Raw genomic sequence first — 23,578 nt, 5'->3', positions numbered from 1 at the left:
ACAGCCCTGAGATTTTGTTCCTGACCTCTCCTGAACATTTTTCATTTAATAACGTGTCAGTGGCTTTTACATTGTCCCTTCCTGTTTGGACTGCACAGAGGTGGGGAAAAAAGAGACCAAGACAGATGGCAAAAGCCTGATCTGGTGGAGAAAGGCTCTCCCCTGTGAAAGACCTCTGGGAGTTGCAGGGTTTAGGAGACAGAGCCTGTGCTTGTGTCAAGAAGAGGAGCCAAAGCAGTTCAGTTCATCTTCTCTTATTTTTCTCTGACATTTCATCTTAATCGGGTAGTCCTGTTACCAGTCTTTTATCTATCTTACACCAGATAGGGAATTTCCTGTGCAGGGTGCAGCCTTTACCAAATGTATTGACAACTCTTGCAAATTTATCCCAAGACCTGCAATTTCTGGAAATATTTGCAGAGACCAGCTGCCAGACCATAAAGTTTCAAAAGAACGTCAGCTTTTATTTAAGGAAAAAAGGGGAAGGTTTAAAAAAAACCAAACCAAACAAAACAAAAAAAAAAACCCAACCACAACGAAGTTGAAGTCTCCATATCCTCCATATCTAGAGTGTAAATTAAAAATACAGAATATTTTAGTCTGTTTCATACTATTAAAAGCCCTGTGGCACTGCTCTGAGGCTTGAGCTGTGATTTCCGTCTGTCTGGAGCTGCCAGATCTGTGCCTGTGATAATTTCTCATGTGGAGACTTTATTCTCCACCACACAGCTCTGGCCACTTCTGAGTTGCGGGGCACAAAGTGAATTTGGCAGACAGCAAGATCTGTCTGTGTGCGTCAATCACGCTTACTAAAATGTCTCTCCTTATTCATTACATCCAAATGCTTTGTGAGTAAACGAAGAGTGAATCGCAGAGCAGAGGATGTTCTAGTGGCTGGAGGGCACAGTTTGGCTAGAAAAATGGAGTAGGAACACCTAATTCTCACAGTATTTTTTTCCTCCTTGCCTCAAATGCTGAAGTACTGGGAAACATAATCTTCAGCAGTATTCCTGCACATTTGCTTTTTAGTATTGTACCTGTGCTATCTCCCGTTTAATTTCTTTCCATGGCAGCTATATTCAATTGCTCACCTGGGCAACTGGAAAATCTGAAAATGCAAAGACAAAATAAGTGTAAAAGAGAAGTTTTCTTTTAAGTTCAATGATGATTAAATAATAAAATAAAAAATCAAAATAAAACATTATAACATCAAAAATAAAACATTATAAACACAGTCTACATGATTTTTCTTAAATTGTATTCCTAATATTTTGCATCCTTCTCCTCTTTCTTATATTCTAGCAGATGGCTTCTCTGGGTGTATGTGCAGAGACACAGGACTCTGGCAGTAACCTCTGTTCAGTCTCATTTGTTGTCATGAAAATTCTCATTAGAGCTAATTTCATCCAATAAGAAAATTGAAACCTACCTTAAATTACATGAGCTTTCTCAAGTAAATTTTAGCTGGCAAGAAAGTACACTGCCATTCCCATGGCTTCTCGCTGAGTTTTCATCTCATGAGTTTTCTGGGTCTTAGGCATTTCCAAAATTACTAACTTTACTTAGCAGGCCTCATCTCCCCATTCAAAGCAGGAATAAAAACAGCAATTCTTCATTGCCCCATCATTACCTTAATATGCTAAGCTTATGCCCAGCTTAATACTTCATTAGGAATGGAAGGCACACCTAACCTATGGGGGCAGAGAAGAAAAAAAAAGAATCTAAAATGCTTTGAATAAATTTGTAGAAAACGTACTTTGAGTTTTTTGAAGCCTAATTGTGCTGTGCTTCTAAGAGACTTTGAGGGCTTTTCCCACAGATCCTCTGAAGACTTGATCACTAAAAGGAAGATAAATTAGATTACAGCATAAAGTGAAGTCTGCATTTGGTGCTTTGGGACTGCTTGTTATACAGTGCCAGAGGTTTCCACAAGAGTGAGCAAGATGTGAATGCAGCGTTATCACAGAAAGTAATATAAGCAGAGCAGACAGTCACTGAGAGACAGCAAAGCTGATTTCAGGTCTTCTTCTCAATTTCTTAATATGTTTTTTTCCAGTGAAAGATAACCACTACCCTGGCTTTGACTGCTGATGCCCTAGAAGTACCAGAAATCACCCCCTTGAACTCTATTTTAATCCACTGGCTTGCTCTCACCACCACCTCCTGGAATGACAGCCACAAGCACTCCTAGAATGAAGCATAGAAAGGGGAAAAATCAATTTTCATTACGAAGGAGGGCTGTAGGCCTAAGTTTCAATGGGGGCCTGGTGTTGGGGGTTAGGGTTTTTTTTTTTCCTTTTCTCAGGTAATTTTCTTCCCATTTGTTGTCAGGGAGATGGTGAATGGGCAGTGATCTAAAGATTGGATGTGGCTGAGTGCCTTACTTTTGGAATGGTTCTGGGGGATGGGGGGAAAGCAGGGTGTTTTTGGCAGTTTCTTGGCAGGGTGAGGAGCAGTTTTTGCAGGGTTGGGAGCATGGTGATTCTTCACCTTGGACCTCTCCTGAGCAGCAGTTTTCAACACTGCCATGGGACTCCGCCTGCCGCTGGCTTGTGAGCCCATTGCAATAATGGAAGAGAGTCCCAGCTGCTCCATTGACTGAGATTTTGTCAGCTGCTCCTGCTGGGAAACCAGCCCAGCCCATGTGGGTGCCTGGGGCAGTTGTCCCCCTCCCCACTGGAGCTGCAGTGTGGAAAGCTGCCTGGAGCCAGAACAGCATCCCCACCAGACCTCTTTGAGATGAGGGAGAAGATCCATCAAGAACTATCCCAACAGAGGAGAAGGAAGATGATGATGATGACACTGAGAATAGGTATGTGTGAGGAAGCAATTAAATCTATACTTATGCCTAAACATTGTCTGGGTTTTATGTTATAAATCCATTTTCTGACACGGGTGAAAATTACTATTTCTGTACATGTGTGGGGAGCCTTAACGTGTGCCACGTGCAGGAGGCAGCTTGGCCATGTGAGGGGGCAGAGACCACATTGGGGTCTCTAAGGGGACAGCCCTTTTAGAAAATTGAGGGAAAATCTGTCTCTCTGTGACTTCACCTGGCAGTCTAACAGGTGAGCAAAAACTTCCACCACTGGGCTGCAAGCGACTGCCCTTAGAGGCAAGGAAATCCCTGTTGCCTGGGAAAACTTTCCCCTAAAAGCAGTTAACTGTGCCACAGCCAGGTTCCCACTGTTTGGCTAACACACCTTGCAAAGCAGGTGTTACAGATGCACTGCACACCATCCTGCTGGGGTTTCTGTTGGAAGGGTAGGGCTCCTGACAAGGCAGGTAAAAAGCTGCTTCTGATAATTGTGAATTTCAGTGAGTTCTGTGAACAGAATTTGCATCTGTGCAATATGCAGTGCTCTAATATTTTCAGAATTAATGTGGTTACTACTATTACTTAATATGATTTTTTAACCTTTTTAAATAAAGAGAAAGCACAAGTGTGGGGAAAACCATATTAGATATTTTCATCTGTTAATTCAACTGACTTCTAATGCACTTAAGAGTACCTGAAGTCACTAATGTGAGTTAAGGCCTCAATTCTACAAGCAGTGTGCAAAGGCTCTACTGGTATCAAAGAAATTAATTATACATAGATATTTTAAGTCTTTGCATAGTTATTTTCAGAATAGTGGCTCATATGTATTGTTTTAGTTTCAAACTCAATAGAAAAGAATCTCTGTAAAATACAGTTAGTTAAGACATGTCATATTTTATCAGTACCATTGTAGCTATCAAAATTAGCTTGGTTAGAAATATAAAAGCTTCATTTCCTAATGAGTAAATGGACAACATGAAGTATTGCTCAGCTCTGAGCCACAGTTCCTTTTTGCAAGTTATTGTAGTTAGACTGAAGAGTTGTTCAATAATTTTTTTATACATTTTCTTTCTGCCCATGTAGCATATGTGAGGCCAGCTGCTGATGGGGTATTTTTCTGCTTCTAAGGCTTACTAGTTTAGAATATGGAATCTTTGCTTTATATCCTTTATAGAATCTTTTTGGTTCATATCCTTTATGGAACTCAGTTTGCATCAAAATATGGCTACTGAATTAGTTCTTGTGTGTCTTCAGTCATCAAATTTAAACCAGTAATGCAGCTCTTAAAGAAAGATGCTTTTTAGGGACTTGACAGCACAGGGTCATAAGCAGGTAAATTCTGGTAATAACAAAATTGAAACCTCTTCTCTGTATGGTAGTGTGACATTGCAATAGAGCCCTTTTTATTGTTGTTTTCTAGTTTTATATTTTTTTTATTTTAATTTTTTAACATATATATATGTAACATGCATGCATACATTATATATACATATATATATATTTATATACCCACACACATATGTAGTCTAGTAAAGCACCGCTATTCCTTTTTCATATCTTTGTCTGGAAGCCATATAATTTCAAAGTTATAACCATTTGGAGGGAAGGGGTTATCTTTCCATTCAGGAAGGTACCCACCTTCCTTGGCAGACATCTGTGTTTTAAGCCAGGACAACCAACCAATGGGGACACCTTGTGCCTCTCATCATTCCTATTGCAGTCCACTTTCTCCTCAAAAACAGGTCACATTGCCATGACCTTCTTCACTTTAACTTTTGCAGATTCTTTAGGTATCTGATCTAGTATGCAACAGTGAAAAAAATCTTTTTTTCAATCCCAGTAAACACATAAACTCCAAAAACATACATAAAGCACATAAAACTTCACATATACTAATGTACTTTTTGAAACTATGTGGTGCTTTACATCACTCGACTTGCAGAAATTGTACAGTGGTACAGGTTAGTTTATTAGCAATGCAGAAACCCTAAGTAACATGTATTACCTTTCTATTTGGATTGCCCCTTTGACCACACTAAACACTGTCTTTCTTTAATACTGGCAGCCTATAATTACATCTATCTTTTTTTTTTACTTTTGGTTCTTTCTGTTTTTCTTCATTGAATTGCATTCTGGTCTTCATATACAACAAGGTCCTGACATAGTACAGTAGTATTATTAACAAATAATTCAGTTTGACCAAGATGAAGTACATGAAATGAAAAAAAAAAAAGTATCAGGCAATTCTGACAGATTATTAGCTCATAATGTACATCAGCTGCTTGCAATACATAAAGAAAACAAGTGCCTTATGGTTTTCTGAAGACACATCATCTATTGTTCAATTTCTCAAATATTTTATAAAACAACCAGAATCACAATGTTTTAAGATCACTTGCTGTCAAAGGAAGCAACCCCAAAGTTCAGTCTCTGGCAACAAAGAAGGAAATGTGTCCTGTCCCATCCATCCATCCATCCATCCATCCATCCATCCATCCATCCATCCATCCATCCATCCATCCATCCATCCCTCCCTCCCATGCTTCCCCCTCCCTGTCCTCACCAACTGAAAACCAAACTTCTGTAGCAGGCAAAATGAATTTAATTAACTTTTTTTTCTGTCCTCTTCTTTTTCCCCTTAGTTACAGAGTTGCAGAAACTTCTACAGTATGAGTGCTCTGGGCAAAATAGAACTGCTTTGTAATAAAAAAAGAAATGCATAGGTAAGGAATCTGAGCTGGAAAAGTGTCACTGCAAAATGTTATGAGTCTTAAAGCTCAGGAGATACAAAGTAGAGGAGGTGAGGGGTTTACAAAAGAGATAATCTCAGACAATCCTTTATGCAGGCAGTGTACAGGGGGGGAAATTTAATCAGTTTGGAGGTGGCTCATTATTTTTATATAAACAACTCATTTCCATTTCCAGCTAGCTGAGTGCTCCTGCTGCTGGCCACTGAAGGAAGCTCAGCAAGGGCACAGATGTTGAGAACTGTGGTAAGGTAACTTCAAATGATTTAATGTCTGTACTGTAAGAGAAGTTAATTTATCAAGTGGGAATGAATTCAGAAAAGAACTTCTTATTTCTGCTAATAAAATATCTTCTTGCTAGAAACCTAGTTTCAGTTTTTCATGCAGGCAGCAATTTTTATTAATCTCTACCATTTGACTGACACATATTTCAATTTTCAGATGATTTTTTTGCAGTGCTGGAACAGTATATTAGCTGAAAAATACACTCTGGAATGTGAGTGTAAAGTATGCATCCATTATGCAGCAGCATCAAGGCAGAATTAGACTGCACTTTGAGATAAGATATAGTATCTGTCGCTCCTGTGAATGAGCCTTGATTAAATTAAATTCCCTACAGGGACAAAGGTTCAAAAGTTCCTGGTTTAATAAAACATATGGCAGAAAATGTGGGAAACAGTCAAGTATGTGAAGCATTAGCACTGTAAATGGTTCTGTTTCCCAAGTACGTGCATTTCCTCTGTACACAGCTACAAATACTTTGTTCTTAAATAACTCAGTGTTTGCACTACTCACAGAACGTGTGTGAAATATCCCTCAGTGGGCATAGGTACAGCTTTGTGTACACTTTGAGGAACAGAAATTTCAAGATACCACTGCAACTGGAAATTCTGAGGTCTTTTATTTAATTGAAATATATTTAAAAATAGAAGAGCCATATATTATTTATTTTGCTATTCAGTTCAACATAACTCTAGCCACATTTTCAGCCTTTAGAGAGCCCTTTTATCTTCTCTGGAATATTTCATAGATAAAGCTGAACTACTTGTAGCTTGGGAAGATGATGGGAGGTAATTATCAGAGTTCAGAATATGGTTTTCACATAAGCATTTGATAGTATTGAGCAAATATAAAACCATTACATAAATCAAATTTTATAGTATTATGTAAACCAAAATACAAAATCATTCCAGGTCCTGGAATGGAGGATTACCTGCTCAGAGACAGCACTAATGATCCTTGTGCAACAGTAGTTGGATGCATAAATGGAAGAAGATGACAGAGATTTGGGGGTTTATCCATCTTAACTGAAACTGTGGCCAACTGTAGTGCATGTTGTTGAACATTTCCTGATTTTCCCATATTAAGGATTCAAATTGTTTGGTAATGTCTTCTGGGAAAAAAACCTAAATGTTTTGATAAAAGAAACAGCTCTTCAAACTATTAATAGTTTTCAATGACTGCTTTTCAAACTCGTTCATGTATCTGAATTTTTAGTCAAGTGGTTCAAGGAAAAAAAAAGTTTATTTCTCATTCTTGCCAAGAGACAAAAATCCTACCCAGAACAACAACTACCACATAGAAACAAAATCCTTCCACAGGCTTCTATTGAGACACAACACATCAAACACAAGAACCAAGTGGATAATTTTGTACACTTTTTTAATGTGCATTTCCACGATCTTTTTTCCATTCAATGAGTAGAGGAGTGCACCTTCAGAGGGAAGGATAAAACCAGCAGATTCATCTTCCACAGAAGAGCATAACTGGTCACCACATGCACTGTGAATTCTGTCAGGACACTGTCAGCACTAACAGGTCTTAATTGTTCTGACCAGCTTCCCTGGAACCACCCTACCTTCCCCCCAGATCTCCTCAGTCCCCGTTCTCTAACAGGGCTTCCCAGGTGGATCCCAGGTTTATGTCATCACCTTGTCTCGAATCCTGTCTCATTCCTGCTGCCCCCGGATGGCCCTCTCCCGTGTCTGGGCTCCTGACAGATGCTCTCACAAACCCCTGGCTCTGCTCAGCCCAGCTGGTGAGGGCTTTGCCTGTCCTGGAGTTACCCTTGGCCCCTGGCTCATCCTCCCTTGGGAGCAGCCCCACTGTCACTGTTCCCTGACAAACAGGACAAAAGTTTACTGAACTTACAGCAACGTAAGTTCTGGATAACCATATAGAAAATTTCCCAGCAATGCCTTTTTTTTAAGGTCCCTTCCAGTCTCAGTTTTCCAGAACCTGTGAAGTGTTTGCAACAGCCACAACTGAATCTAAATTCACTGGTTATAAAGCTAAGGGATTTCAGGTTTTGTTGTTTTGGGCTTTTTCCCCTTCCTGAGTGACTCCAGGGTGTATTTGCATGGTTCTTCACAATTACAGCTGACACCTCCTCTTCAAAACTCTCTGGAATTGCTCTCTGCAGCAGACCTGTAACTGATATTATAACAAAATTTCAGTTAGCTGACAGCTTTGGCTGACAGTGGTGGTCCCACTAACTCAGCAGCTCCTCTTTAGCTTTTCTCACAGAATACAAGTGGATCTGCAGACAATCTGCTCTTGATGCCAGTAAGTGCATCTTGAGACTTTTCTATCTGCCACTAAGGTATATTCTGGCCATTTTCAGAAAAAAAAGTAGACTAGATAAGCCCATATGGGATTCTTATAATATCTGTAACATTCCAGAGTAACAGATTTTGCTATTTTGCAAAATACCACTGCAAGCTTTCCTGTACAATACATTTTATATGAGGCATGAATAAATTTCCTTGGTACTGAGATACCCAGCTGGGGTGTCTTAGGCCACAGCTTGTGTGACACAGCACCATGGCATCAACATGACGGCTGCCTCCGGACAAACATGTTAAATTAAAATAATCATGAGCACAAACTGGAAAATAAATGAGTTAGCTTTGTATTTGCAATGGAAATCAATCAGGGCACATGAGAGCTTTCACTTTGATGTTCTCCCAGATTTGTGTAATAGCTGTTTTGATGTTTGCCTGAGACGTGCCTCCGTATTTTTCCAGCCCTGTATCAGGAAGGTGAATAAAAATGTAGGAGCTGGCTCCCTCTTCTCCTTCACTTAAGTCTTCCATTGTGCATCAACACAAGGAAAGCAACCCAAAAGATACATTACTTCAATTAAAGAAGCCACGTACAGGCAATATGATGAAGTAGGAAATAAGCACTATGTGTACAGTCAGAGGAACTCTTCCGGTTACAGCTGAGCTGAATCAATATTTTATTGCCACCACCCACACACAAACACCCCCTCACCTCCCCAGAGCTGCTTGTTTTCACCTTTAGCTGCTGCCTCAGCCAGAGATCTCTGCCATTGGGTTTGGGTTTCATTAATTTATTCTACTTTGAACAGGTTGAGATATGCAGGCTCTAAATCACTTGAGAATTGACCCAAATGGAAAAGAAGAACACTCTTTATAAGAAAAGGGTTGTTTCAAGCCAGCTCAATCTGTTGGAGAGAGATCAACCAGGCAAATACTTAAATTAATAGTACCGAGAGTTGAAATCTCTGTTTGCCTTGACATGCGGAAGGAGGAAGGGGTCAGGGAGATAAAAGATTTCCCTGAATCTGCTACCTGTAGCACAGCTTGTATCCCCATTCTGTATGGCAAAAACCATTACCTAAAAGACAGAAATTAGGAGATTACCTTTATGGCACCATCTTTAGCTGTGTTATTCTCAAATGACTGAAAGGACTGATTAAATCAGTTTTAAGACACCACAAAAGAAATCAGCTCTACTAGTGGCTCAGCTCTGTCAGTGTGGGGTATTTCTGCAACCAAGAAGTTGAATCCAAGTGCTGCTAAATTAAGATTTAAGTTGCTTTAGATTATGTTTATTATCAGGAATTTGGTATCTGCTGGTTTAGCCTCTCCTTCGTGAAGTGACATGCTTTTAAACTTGTCAAGGAAAATATCTGTCATTTTTCAAAAAATCTAAAAGAACTAACCCATCTGTAATTATTAGAGTTCTATGCTCTTCATCTTACTCCGCCTTCCATGTCTTCTTTGATGAAGTTTTCTCTAGCATTCATAAATAATTGACACTGTTGATGATTTTTCTTAAAGTATGACATCTATCAAAGACCTTAAGAGAATGGCAAAGATAAAATAGCATAGTATAGTTTCTTACCCAGAGGAAAAATAAAAAATTCCTATTCCTGAAAAAGCATGCCAGCTAGGATAGATCTTTTTATTACTATTATTATTACTACCCTCCTCTTTTATCTGTCTTCCTTTTTGCTTTTGTTTGTTTTTGAGTTGTTGGGTTTTTTTTTAACAGGACTAAGGTTTGATCATTCCTGTTAATAACCAAGGCAACACTTGAATCCTCCTGCGCATTTGGGGTTCTGGCTTTTGTAGAAACATAAAGTAAATTCTTCTCAGAGAGAATTCTCAGTAAAAATTTCTTCCTGGAAAAAGCTGTCAAACATTGGAACAGATTGCCCAAAGGTGGAGTCACCATCCCTGGAGTTGTTCAAGAAATGACTGGATATAGCACTCAGTGCCATGATCTAGTTTTCAGGCCGGAGATCTACCAAAGGCTGGACTAAATGATCTTGGAAGTCTTTTCCAACATAAATGATTCTGTGATCCTGCCTGGAGGGGCTTCCTGCTAAATTTTTTGCCACTAAATTGAAAGGAAGAAGGGGCTGATTTTCCTGCCAAAGAAGAAAACTCACTCTTGTAAATTATGACTTTGGCCTTCAAAAAAATGGGCCCGTTTTCCTAAAATGAATGCTTCCTTATCAGTGGTCTGAGACCTACAAATCCACAGGCTCACTTTCCAGTGCATCATGTGAATACCCAAATACTGCCCACTAGCTTGGGCATGAAGGGGTTTTTTTTCAAAACAAAGGAGAAATATTTCTAGCTTGACCTTTGAAGACAGTCTAGGTATTACATGGTATTGCTTTTCTTCTCTACTGTTTATACTGAACCAGATCCTTTCCATGACTAACCCTGTGTCTGAAAGTGAAGGGCTGACCTGTGTTAGTCCCAGCAAGAGTTACACTGGCTGCCAAGTTTAATCACACAGGTCCAGGCACTGCATACTCAAAAAGGAGAACAAAAGTTACAAGATCCATACACTCCACAAGCTCGCTGTAGTCTTAAGATTAGCTATGAAAATTTAATCTAGTCATCAAAACAGTAAGCAATTTCTTGAGAGCATCACTGGCTTGGCTGGTAAAAGAAATGGTCAAATTATCTTCTGCAAGGTGTTCATCTTAGATGTACACTGGGGTTTAACTTGCAAAAATTAAAAAAAATAGCACTGTCAGATTGAGGTTAGTCTCTGCTAGTTGCCACACTTCAGAGGAGAAAAGAATTAAAAATCTATTCAAGATTGGGCACACCTGCAAGATGTCTGTACTACTGTAAGTCAGGAATAAAAACCTGAAATTAGGTCGAGGGAAGTATTTGCAGGTCTATGAATGAAAAAGGACACAGACTTTGTACGCTAAGACTGTAAGTAAGGTTTTAGAACTAAGGGCCCTCCTCTGGAATTAAAGAGGTCTAGCATTATGAAGGCAGTATTTTTTCCTGACTAGAAAGTGCTATGTTGACAAACAGTATAATTGTCCTTAGACAAGGCAGCCCCACTCCACTATATCAAGAAGGAGATATTACTCAGGAGGTGATGGGAGGGTTTCACTTGGTGACTTGTTTTGTTTTCTCAGCATCAATGGTGAGATCACTGTCGATGCTGTGTCCAATTCTGAAATTAGAGCCTCCTGCTGCTTTTATTTCCCCGGCTAGCTGATGACAAGAGGAGGGGGGGGCGGCAGGTTCCCTCTGGAGCTCCGTTGAATCCCAGTTGTCAATTGTTTCGGCGCAATATAAAACACAGGCAGCGCACATGGGTCCCAGGGAAACCTTATTTGATGGTAAACTTCCCCTTTTCCTCTCCTGGGACCCCGATCAAGGGGCAAACAAAGACTTATAAGTGTGGGCAGGTCTCAGGGGTAGGCACAACTTTCAACAAATAAGGAGAGTTGGGAGTAAAAGTCCTAGGTGGAGATAACAGCAGTGAACCAATAAATTTCCAAGGGAGAAAAACTGGTTTCAATAAACGGCTAAAGTTTGGAGAAACAGAAACTAGAAACTAGCTGACGAAATAACTGGGAAAAGGCGGAGACAAAAGGAAAACAGCACCAAGAAAAACCACCAAATCACAAATCAAACCATAAACCTACTAATAAAACAAAAAGCACGATACAACAGACTCCGAAAAATACTGAAAAATTTGGAATGGTCTCAGAGAACAGCTCTGAGAATGACTGAATCTGGAAAGATCCAAGAAGGAAAGAAAGAAAAATTATTTGTATCAGTGTCTCTGTCTCCCTGGGAGCCCCCGAGGAACCCCGGCCAACCCCAACCCAGCAGACAGCAGGGGGACACTCTCCCGTGCCCCGAGGGTACCAAGGCAGCCAGGCCAGTCGCCTTTGCAGCAGAGAAGATGCTGGACACATCGGTGGAGGAAGAAAGGGCTGACTCTTAGCAGGGGTTAATCCAAGGTTTTATTCGGAGCTCCTGGGAGCTCCCCACCTCAGAGGGCCTCCTGCTCAGAGCGCCCGGGGAGAGCTGCCAAGATTACATTTTAAAGGGAGGTGTGAACCAAAAAGTAGATAAATTTGCTGACCAATAAAGACCTTTCAGGGGTGAAAACTTAGGGAATGGACATTTGGGATAGCGTATGGAGTAGCACTTGGGGGGCTGACCTCTGGCCTCTGACTAATCACTCAATGACCTGGACCGAAAGTTCTAGATAGAAAGGATGGGATGTTGAGTGGTTGTCAGAGAGCCAGGATGGGAACTGGGGGATGATCTCAACAAAGGAGAGGGATTACACAGGTAGAAGGAGGGGGTACAATCAGGGGTAAACCATTTGGGGAAAATAAGGGGATACAAACCCAAAAGATAAAAACACACTACAACAAGTATACAGTAGACTACTGAAGCTGCATACAGATAAATGAAACCAAAGGTTTGTTTTGTTTGTCTTTACAAAAAAAACCAAACCACACAACCAAAAACAACAACAAAAACCACACCAAAACCAAAACCAGCTCACTCAGGATTGCCCATACCAAGCAAAAGTTCAGTTTTTTCCACTCCCTGATGTTACCCCCAATGGGAAGCGTGGTTTTGTGAAGAAGGAGGTGGGTTGAGACCCGAGGGATCAAAGGCCAGGGCTGCTCAGCAGGGCAGGTGAGAGACCCAAGGCAGCTCCTGCAGGTCACTGCCCGGGCAGGCAGGACACACAGGGCAGGTGGAAGACCCAGGACAGCTCCTGCCCGCCACTGCAGGACACACAGGGCAGGTGGGAAACCCAGGGCAGCTCCTGCTGGTCACTGCCTGGGCACGGCCGGACACCCAGGGCCTGCCTGGCTCTGCGGCCATCCTGAACGCAGCACAGCTGCTCCCAGCACCTGTGGTGTCACACCTGGGCACAGGGGTAGCAGGTGACTGCTTCAGCCGTAAGAAAAGGGTTCAGCTCTGTTGCCTCTTCCTCAGCCTTCCTTGCCCAGGTACTGCCATGGCTTGTGTCCAGGTGCTGAGCTGGGATGAAGCAGTGAGAAGGGAGGGCTTTGCCATGGCAGCCCCATGACAGGGCACAAGGGCACGGGTGATTCAGGGGTCTCTCGTGTTCAGGGTGCTGTCACTCCAAACAAGCTGATCAGTGATCGTGTTCACCTTTACAGCCCGCAAGGCTGGCTGTGAAACACCGAGCCTGACCTGACTTATGAACGCGTTAAATCCGTAGTAGGCAAGTATTTCCTTCACCTCTGGAAAAGGTGGATTGACTTAACGGCATTAACTACAGACATAGCTGCCTCTCAGGCGCCTCGGTAATCCCCTGGAAAACACTGCAGAGGGCGAGGCAGGTGTGTGCTGCCTGGAAATTACCAACCACGTGTTGGGCGGAACAGCAGCGAATCCCAAATTGTGCTGGCCCGACCGGCAGCGTGAGGCACTGCCGCAGCTGGCTCAGAGCTCGCCCAAAACCGGTGTAAGGGGCCTGCCCTGCATTGCCTCCGGGTGTCCTTTCCAAAGGCCGCTCCTTCCCATGGCCGGCAGCCGCTCCGCCACGAGGTGGCGGCGCGGGGCAGCGCTGTGGAGCCGGGCCCGCGGGGACCGCCCTGCTCCGGCCGCCCTTTTCCCGCCGGGACCGCCCTTCTTCCGCAGGGACCGCCTTTCTCCGGCCTCCCTTTTCCTGCCGGGCGTGCCCTGTTTTTGGTGGCGGTTGTGTTGTGGCCCTACTCGCCCTCAGTATGCAGCCGCCCGCGGGAGGGGGAGCCGGGCCCGGCGGAGCTCGGAGCAGGGGCGCTGTGTGGGCTCGGTAGCTGAGAGGGCTGTGAGCTTCGAAGAACAGAATCACGGGGTAGTTCGGCTTGGGTCTGAGATCACCCGCTCCAAACCCCTTGCCAGGGCAGGGTCACCTGGAGCGGACACGGGAACGTGTCCATGTGGTTTTGGAATGCCTCCAGAGAGGGAGACTCTGCGCCTTCTCTGGGCAGCTGCTCCAGTGCTCTGCGACCCTTCGTGCAAAGTTCTTCCTGATGTTGAGATGGAATTTGTGTTTTAGTTTATAGCCACTGCTCTTTGTCCTGTTGCTGGGCACCACTGAGAAAAGTCTGGCTCCAACCTCTTGGCACCTCTTGGATATATTTGTATGTATTGATGAGCTCCCCTCTCAGCCTTCTCCAGACTGAACAGGCCCAGCTCCTGCAGTCTCTCCTCATAAGAGATGTGCTCCAGACCCATCGTCAGCTTTCATCAGATGGTTACTGACCTATAATTATTTTTTAAAACTATTTAGAGTACTGAAGATGTCAGATTTGTGAGGCAATAACACTCTTTTACTATGGTGCCATTAGAATACTGCCTCAGGGAGATGCAAATATAGAGAGCTAGCTTGTGTAAATTCCTCATGGTAGTGTATTTAGCTGGATTAGTCCTTTAAACAAATCTCCTCAGGCTTAAGTTTTAAATTAAGATAATGAGCAGTCCTGCTGAAGTTGGAGAAATAGAGAATTTGGTATGGAAATTCACTGAATCAGGACTAGCCTGTATATTCAGCCTCTTTAAAATGTTTTCTCTTTGGAACGTGGGTGGAAAACAGGTGGAAAACCTGTTTACCTTCTCTGGGTTTTCCCAGTGTGCGTGTACCCATAGCGTGACAGGTCAGCCTGCCAAAACGTGTGAGAAAAAATAGTAAAGATGCTGCCACAAGATATGGTTCTGCCTCAGCATGACCTTAGATATTTGTTGGCTTTAGCAAAGTTCTGCTCAATACAAATGAAGGTCTGAAAGGGATAGAGGTATTAATAATTTATGGTAAATCTGTTACTGATGGCAAGAATAGCAAGTTCTCTAAAAATGAATGCAAGCCATGATGTTTGTCTCAAGGATTCTGTTACTCAAGCTGAGATAGCAACAAAGCACTTTGAAGGTTAATTATGGACCACATGATGGCAGCAACAGGTGAGATGTGGTAATCATGTCATCACCAGAGATGCTTTAGAGACTTACATTTCCAAAGGTCTATATTTAAAAGATGAAGGGAGATACTGCGAAGGCTAGGAAGTGGTGAGAGAGAAAGCATGAAGAAAAACTCACCTAGTGGGCAGTTAGAAGTGACTCTTGAGTCAGTGAAGTACTGCTTGTCTAGCATGGGGCATTTCATTTTAGCATATAAACAAATTCAGGTGTCAGAATGAGTTTAAAAAATAGAGATTAAACAACTAAACTTCATTCACTTTTGGTTGTTAAAGAGAATATATGGTGATTTACAGTGACTATTAAAAATTACCATATTATTTTGATGGCTTATATGTGGTGCTAGCCCTTTACTGCTGACCAAAATCTGAATTCTGAAGATAATTTTAGTCAGTTTCCTGTGATGAAGGAAACCTTGCCACATGTTGGATGGAGCCTGACTAATTAAGAAACTGCTTTCAGGCTCTGCTAGAAGATCAGAGATTGCTCTTGATTTGCATCTTAATAAGAAATTGTTGATGGTGTAAAGAGTTCCTTTGGTTATTAAAATATGACCTGAATATTACAACCTGTTACAGGTAAGTGTATGTTGATATGGAAGTGGCACAGAGAGGAAAAATCCATCACACTTTTCTATTTTTGAGTTGTTTCCAGTTCATACCGTCTCTGCAAATTAAATTAAGGGACTCTAACATTCTTATTAAATTTACTGGTCAGGAGCTGAGGAACATTATTAAGTGCTTGCATTTGCTGCTTGAAATACGGCAAGAAGCAAAGATGTGCAAGACACCAGTAAAGAGCAATTTTATGCCTGGTGCTTTCAAGCTCACCTCTTTAGGTACTATTTACATGTCATCGCCAGTCCCTCTTCGTGTTCTTCTTGTCACCTGCAGAAGAGGAGACACAGCACAGGCAGAGGGAATTAAATAATAAAAGGGATGAAATTCAAATGTGGGAAGAGGCAGAGTAATAATGAGATTTTATATAATGCTCTTTATCTTGAGTACTTCTCAAAGCTGAAGTGAACAGTAACTGTAAATGAGGTGTTGCTTCCTTCCCTAGCTCAGAAATCCCCAAACTATGGCGCTATTAGCTGTCAGTCAGACTGTGCCATAAACCCTAATCTGTCTCTGAGGCCCTGTGCATGTGTTGGGTGCTGAGGGCAGTGTTACTAAGAGGTTACTCATGCCCTTCTCTCACATGATGTAATTAATACGGAACAAGTGACTCCAAAACCTAAGAGCAGCCAGAGCGGAGTAATTGTGGATTGTCCCAAATCTCAAAGAATGTGTGAGTGGATGGTGTTAATAGCCTGATTATGTAGCAGCAAGGGTTTAAACATAGATTATGAGGCATATAATTTTACTCCTTAAGGGGCAACTAATTTGACAATGAGCACCCTTTGTGGGGGAAGGTGGCTTTCTAGAGGAGCTGTGGGGCTGGCCAGCTTTTATTTCAGGGAGCACGTAAGTCCTGTTGGATGCTCAAGTGTTCATGCCTGATCTGTAGTGCTCTGAGAGCATTTACAGGCACCCTGACTCAACAGGATGTCTCTGATCTTACTCTTCTGCATCTGTAGCAAGATTTGTATCAGATATTACAGGCTCACTCCTTAGAAATGTTGCATAGCAGACATTTATGTTTCAGAGGGATGACACTTGGAAAAATCAGCTCCAAAAACTTTGTTGACCTTCTGAGAGCTGTGTTAAATGACCTGTATTAGGACAGAGAACCAGCAGTAATTGTGTGCTCAGTTTTAGCTGCCCAAGAAAAGGTGAAATCATATGGGTACACAGAAAGAGTCTGAGAAGACTATTCCTATAAAGTTTTATGTTTTTAAAAATTTTCCTTTCCGGTTATTAATTAGACCTACTTTAGAAGGTTGTAGTTGTTGATAACATAATTTCTGTTCAGTAACACTGTCTCAATTCTCTCACTTTCAGAGATTCCCAAAACACAGTTGTGCCTAATACTACAGAAATGTAATTATGTGACAATTTCAGAGGAGGTTCAGCTTTATTTGAGCTGAATAGCTGGAAGAATTTTAGATACTTCATGATTTGCAGAAATGTTCCTGAGTTCTCCTAGAGGTTTTTTTAAAAAAATCATGTGATAGCTGCACAATAAACTAAATTATTATAACACCAGGAATCAATCAGAAATAATTTCCAGATAGAAGGAGACTGTATATATGCAAATATCCTACAAGATATTTCGTAACAACCCCTTCAAAATTGTAATTTGCAACTTGAAAGGCTAAATAATCTGATTTTCTTAGAAATGTATTTTAAATGCCTCTTGATTTGGAGCAACTGATCCTCCTAATTTGAGGGACCTTTTCAAGTCTGGACTAATCCCCATTTCCTTTTTAAAACCAGAGAGAATGTGTAGGAGTCGCCACTGTGAAGATGCATTATCATCTCAAAAGCAGATGTTAAGAAAATATTTAGAAATAATAAACTGGAGTTATCAATACTTGAACTAGCTTTAATTTAGCCATTGAAGTAATGGAAGTGGCAGTGCAGTAGTATGATAGGAATAATTGGCTCTCAGCAGGTAAGCTGGGTAAAATTCTGTTCCTTCCTGCCATGGATGGCCTTTAATATAAACTTCTTACACTTGACCAGCCAGTTTCAGGTTAATTGGCTATCTCAGCTGCTTGTTCTAGCTAAGTTCTCTGTCTGAAAACTGCTCGAAGTTGCTGGCCTAAAATGGTTTCTGGATCCTCTTTCTTTCTTCTTCATTCCAAAATAATAGTACTACATGCTCATTCATAAAGCAATACATTTTTCTTTTAGGAGCATGGCATTTAAATTCTTTAGTCCAAGCCTGTCTTGTATAAAAGTTCAATTCCCATACTTTAAAACCCTGCCTTTTTTTCAGCTGAAAGAAGAGATTCAAATGTTTCATCCTTGAGATCACCACCTCAATCCTCAACATTGAAGACCTCTAAAACCAGCAGATTAATTCCTTACTGTACCAGCTGATGCAGAATAAGTTAATTATGGTGCCAAGGTAAATAACCTATTTTAAGACATATATTTTATGTCAAATGATCCCTAACATTGTACTCAAGTAATAGTCAATTACTGCTATCGAGAGTGTTTACCATACTGCAGTGTGTAGTGGTTTCTTTTCCATGTGCTTAGGAAATAGGTCCAAAGATAGACATTCACATTAAAAATGTCCAGATTTTTATTGCTGTGCCATCTGTGCTGAATAATTCTCTAGTTTCTGGTTTTCATTAATGGCATCATAAAAACTTATGACAAAGAGGAGGTAAATAATCACAAAATTATTTCTGCGATGGCTGAAATCTGTAAATTTGTCAGATGATATGTATTTAAACATGTATTAATATATTTAAATGTATTTAAACATTTGTCTCAAGGACAGTTAACATTTTTGAGCAGTGGTTTGAATGGAAGGGCAGGCCACAAATGTGGCTGAGAAGTGAAAGGACCAGTCTGAGCTGTAGTGTTCAGATAATATGGTACCTATCATATTCCCTCAGAGCCTGCTGATTTTAAATTCTTCAAATGTCATTTTCCTTTTCTTCTATGTGAGAGTGAGGAAAAAACTGTATGTATGCATATTATGTGTGTGTCTAGAACAGCTTAGTTTCCACTTAGAACAAGAAATGAGATTTTAGTGAGAAATTTTGTTGGTATGGGATGAGATTTAGTCATCCACTTTTGCAGAAAAGGCTTTCAAAGTACGAATCCACTTCTTGGAAAAGTTATTTTCCTTGTCATGATCATTTCTGTTAGGAGGATGCCATGATATATTTGTAGCTTTCTTTGAATTCAGGGAAAAAAGTGTACATATACAGAATTGCACTTATTTATAAAGATGCAGAATATTATATGGGTTTGGGAAGGGATGGCTAGATCTCAGAGTTTTGATGGCATCATCATTACTTTTCGTTTCAGCAAAGTGGCAAGAAGGGGTTGTGTAAGCTTTAGTTATACCTATTAATTTCATTTCTCTTTCTCATTTGTTTCTACTTAAATAGGTAACAAGAGTTAAGTACAGTTTTAGAAATTCTTATGAAAATTTGAAATGTTTGCCATAGTCTCTGCAATGTTTTTTCTATAGGTGGAGTAGTGGAGAAATTACTTTTTGAAAAAAGAATGCTTAAAAAGATCAATGCTTTGTAACCAAGGGTGGGACAGAGCCCAGTGCAGGGAGAGAAGATTCTCCTACAGGAACTGCCTGATGTTGTTTAACAATCTGGAAAATAATCTTGATTGTCTGTGGGTCTTTTGCACTCAGAGTTTGGAATTTGGATTTCTAGGTTGTTTAATGATAATGCTAATTACACAAAGAGGGTACGGAACAGGTAGACTTATAGGTTTCAAGAGGTTTTGATATTATTTTTTGCATAAATTCTGTGGTGTTGTGTTGCTGAAAAAGCTCAGAGTATTTGGGCCATAAATTACTGTTTGTACACTGCCTTAAAGAGTGTACAGTGAGCTACAGGTTGGGGGGCAGAATGGCTGGAAAGCTGCCTGGCAGAGAAGGATCTGGGGGTGCTGGTTGGCAGTGGCTGAACATGAGCCAGCTGTGCCCAGGTGGCCAAAAGGGCCAATGGCACCTGGCCTGGATCAGCAGTGGTGTGACAGCAAGACCAGGGCAGTGACTGTGCCCCTGTGCTGGGCACTGCTGAGGGCACACCTCAGATCCTGTCTTCATTCAGTTTTGGGCTCCTCACTACAAGAAGGGCATTGAAGTGTTGTATATAGGTCCTTCTTGTAGGGAAGGTTTAGATCAGGTGTGAGGAAACATTTCTTCACAGAAAGGGTTGTTAAGCATTGGAATAGGCTGCCCAGGGAAGTGTTGGAATCACCATCCCTGGAGGTATTTAAAAGATGTGTAGATGTGGCACTGAGGAACATGGCTTAATGGTGGCCTTGGCAATGCTGGGTTAATGGTTGGGCTCAAAAATCTTAAAGGTGTTTCCCAACTTTAACAATACTATGATTCTGTCTGGGGAAGAATTGACCAGATGGAAGTCAAGCTAGAACCTGTAATACCAGTTTTTACCCTGAAGTCAGGTACTTCAGACCGTTCTAGACACCTGAAAACAAGATTGCTAATCTCTCACATTTGCTAATAAAGAGCTCAGTGTTCTGGACTAAAAAGATTGGAGCTCCTGGAGGAGTCCCTCTCTTATCACTCTGTAGCAGGAAATAGCTGACTAGATACCATTTCTTGATCACAAGCAAGGTACAGCCATTTTAAAAACCTTGAAATAACTCCACAATCAAAAAAACCCCAAGGATGCATTTATAAAAAGCATCAAGAGTACTGCATTTGATATGTTTTATTCTGTGTTAAGGTATATCATTAAACAAAAAGGTTACAAAGGTAAACACTGTCTCAATTTTAACACCATAGTTACAGAGAAACCTTCGACTGATTTTCTCTGCCATCCCCCTTTCTAATTTTACAAATGCCTTCATTTTGGAAGGGGGAGGGGACAGAGGCAATGAGAAAAAAGAGATGTATCTGCAGTGTCTGGCTGCTGGGAAATAAATATATCCTATTGATTTCTCCATATGCTATATTTCAGCAAGGTGACTGCCTTTTCCCTGTTTGTTGATTAAAAAGTTTTTGTAGAGGCAGTGAAGGCCCAGCCTTGCCATTGCCCTTGTCTCACAGGGTTTATGCAGAGGGCAGGATCAGACGTGGCTGATCTCACATCTTGTCCTGCTCTGAGTTGTAACATCATCACAGCTTCAGAGCACACAATGTGTGGAACCAGTGAGTGTCATTGCCTGCCTTTTCCTTTGAGAAACCTGGAAATATCAGTGTGTCCAGTTCTGTTCTTCCTTGTTTGGGCTTTCTCAGCAGTCTTCTGTCCCAACCTTGAATGTTGCCGTAGAGTTTCAGAAAGCTGCTTCATGTGGAAATGGCCTGGCCTCTCCTAATTACAATAGCTCCTTGTTCTGCTGCCAAGAAAATAGCATCATCAGCTACTTGGATTATACAAAATATTACAGAATAAAGACAACAACAGAAATGCACTGTTATTTTTCCTTCCTTATATCCTGCCTTGTGATAGGAATCCCTCCCCCTGCTAAGTTCATTGGTTAACAATAAACAAAGATGCTTTTAACAGCTGCCTCTGTCCTCTGTGGAGAGTAATACACTAGAACCATGATAGTATTTAAAACTGGCTTACCATCATATTTTTTTCCTTTTTAGGAAACTTCATTTGACTTATAACATCTCCTAAACAGAGATGATACCCTTTTCTTGCATCTATGTACAATGGAGCATCTACAACCTAAATATTAAAGAATAGCTTAAATAATTTTTTAAATCATTTTATTAACAGCAGAGATAATTGTTCACTGAAGAGATACACTGTCATCACAAAACTCCAGAAGTGAACAGAAGTTGTAGTTTAACTTGAGGATTTGGGCTTGCTTCTGCCTTTCATTCCTATCAAAAGAAGGCATTGTTTCTCAGTGTTTTTGGAAATTAAGTCAATGTATTTGGCTGAATATCAAATACTGATTTATTAGAAACCTTTTTATAAAAAACCTTAGAGAATCCTCTACTTTGGTCCATGGGAAATGCTTTGAGGAAAGGATAAGGACTTCAGTTTTCCTTACATGTAGGTCACTAATTTGGTCAACAAAATTAAGATTTTCATTTCCAAGGATCCCTTTAGTACTCCACAAAGAGGCAGTGGATCTCACAGGGAATTCCTGATCAGAAGTCTATTTCAGGTATTGTATGCCACCCTTCAGGGGAGGCTTGTGGAGGGGAGGAGAGAGAGAATTGTCTCAGACACCCTTTGCAGTATGCGAGGGGTGGACGTGCCTTGGTGGTCCCTGTTTTTCAGTGCTGGAGGCGGGCTGGGGGCTCTCCTGCCAGGCTGCCATGCACAGATGGAGAGGGAGGAGCCAGTTTCCACCTGCTGTTGTGCCCTGTCTCTTCCAGAGCTGCTGCAAAAGCATGGTGAGTTGGAACATCTTGTGAGCCCAATACCTGAACTGGGGCCCACTAGTTCACAACCACCTTTTCTTTGGGGTATCAGTCCATCCCTTCTCTTTTCTTACAGTTTCTCTGTTAACACCTGTCTTTTGTTTTTTAAAAATATTGTACACGAGGTGTCTGCCATTTTGGGATGAGATCTTGCTCATGCTTACAGCAAACACATTACATGACATTAAGTTCTGACTAATGCTGTGTTCCAGTTGTGTTTGTCAGCTGTGGGTGATAACGTCTGCGTTCAGAAAGCACCGACTCTGCCTTTGCACATGAAGAGTGGTCTCAGGAACGTGCTCCAGCACTGCTGCCCCTCTGCCCTGCCACGTGCTGTCCCCACAGCTGCCTCAGGCTGCCCGTGTGGAGCCTGGCCACTTGGATTTATGGGAATGGAGCTGCTCAGCTGTTTGAAGTAATGGGTGCATATTCATCCGTATCCAGGATTCAGATATGCAAAACATCGCAGTTTTGGATCTACCCAAAACTGCACTTCAGTCACCAAGAGGCTTTGAGGTGCACTGACTGATTTCGGCAATTCTCTAGGTGGGCACTGAGCTCCTGCATCTTTGTGATGAAATTCATGCAATTTGATGTCCTTTTGCACTGCACTGCTCCATCTTCTTAGTTTTTATTCAGCTTTTATTCAAACAGGATGCTTTAAGTATCTGGATCTTGAAATTCATTGTCTGATTCTTTAGTAGTCATCATTCTCACCTGATAAAATTGCTCAACTCCTTCACAGCAATTGAGACAAATAAAAATTCCTTGATTCTGAAACTTTGGTGGGTACAGAAGTCAGAAGGATACAGTCTCTTCTGACTGTAATGGCTGTGTTGTTGCTTTTGCTGTCAGCAGTGTTTATTTTTATTAATAGATACTACTTTGTTTTGTTCTCATTTAGCCTCATAGACTAATGTTTAAAGTAGCCGAGAATCAGATTTTACCTAAAGAACATTTCATTTATTGAAGGTTATTTGAAATTACTGGTTTAATTCATGTATTGCAACTTAGCCAATAACCAATAACCTCATCTTCTTTCTGTGCAATTCCAGTTCTGCATAACAAAGAGAGGGCCATATGTATCCAGGGGAAACTGAATCACTTAAGCAGAAAATAAAGTCTGTCAAAACACTACATAAATGCTGTACATGCATCTTTTTTTAATTGAGTTGGGTAAGTGGAGAGATTTCCAGTGTATTCTGAATGTCTAATCCCTGGACCAAGTCAAAAAATGATCTGTCACTCGTCAAGCTAAAATACAAGTCACAAGTCAAACAATTAGTCCTTTAAAAGAACAGTGAATATTTGTAAATTGGTGATTGCTTTAAAGCTCCTTAATTCAAGTCATCTCATGAATTTAGTTTTTTAAGAAATGCTGCATCAGGAGCTTCACTGCCACCCTCCCCACAGAGACAGAACCTGATGTGCTAAAATAAAGGCAGACATGAAAAGGGTTTGAAGTCTACAGAGCTAAGCAGAGATGT

The 23,578-nt window shown here is 41.2% G+C and overlaps 1 long non-coding RNA gene across 3 annotated transcripts; it reads left to right on the top strand.

Annotated features, from left to right (window-relative positions):
- The first annotated feature begins 13,872 nt into the window (after nucleotides 1-13,872).
- On the top strand, nucleotides 13,873-23,067 carry LOC135294944 (uncharacterized). 3 transcript variants are annotated; one of them, XR_010356936.1, is made up of 5 exons: nucleotides 13,873-15,077; nucleotides 17,976-18,107; nucleotides 21,303-21,832; nucleotides 21,949-22,064; nucleotides 22,304-23,067. It is a non-coding gene; the product is annotated as an uncharacterized LOC135294944 (long non-coding RNA). The 3 variants fall into 3 exon arrangements; XR_010356938.1 differs by lacking the exon at nucleotides 21,303-21,832 and having other exon boundaries at nucleotides 13,874-15,077; XR_010356937.1 differs by lacking the exons at nucleotides 21,303-21,832; nucleotides 21,949-22,064 and having other exon boundaries at nucleotides 13,878-15,077; nucleotides 22,317-23,067.
- Nucleotides 23,068-23,578: the final 511 nt, after the last annotated feature.

This window comes from Passer domesticus, chromosome 2 (genome assembly GCF_036417665.1).
Source record: "Passer domesticus isolate bPasDom1 chromosome 2, bPasDom1.hap1, whole genome shotgun sequence".
NCBI classification, from domain to species: Eukaryota; Metazoa; Chordata; class Aves; order Passeriformes; family Passeridae; genus Passer; species Passer domesticus.
Note: the sequence above shows the minus strand (reverse complement) of the source record. Positions and strands in the feature narration are given on the sequence as shown.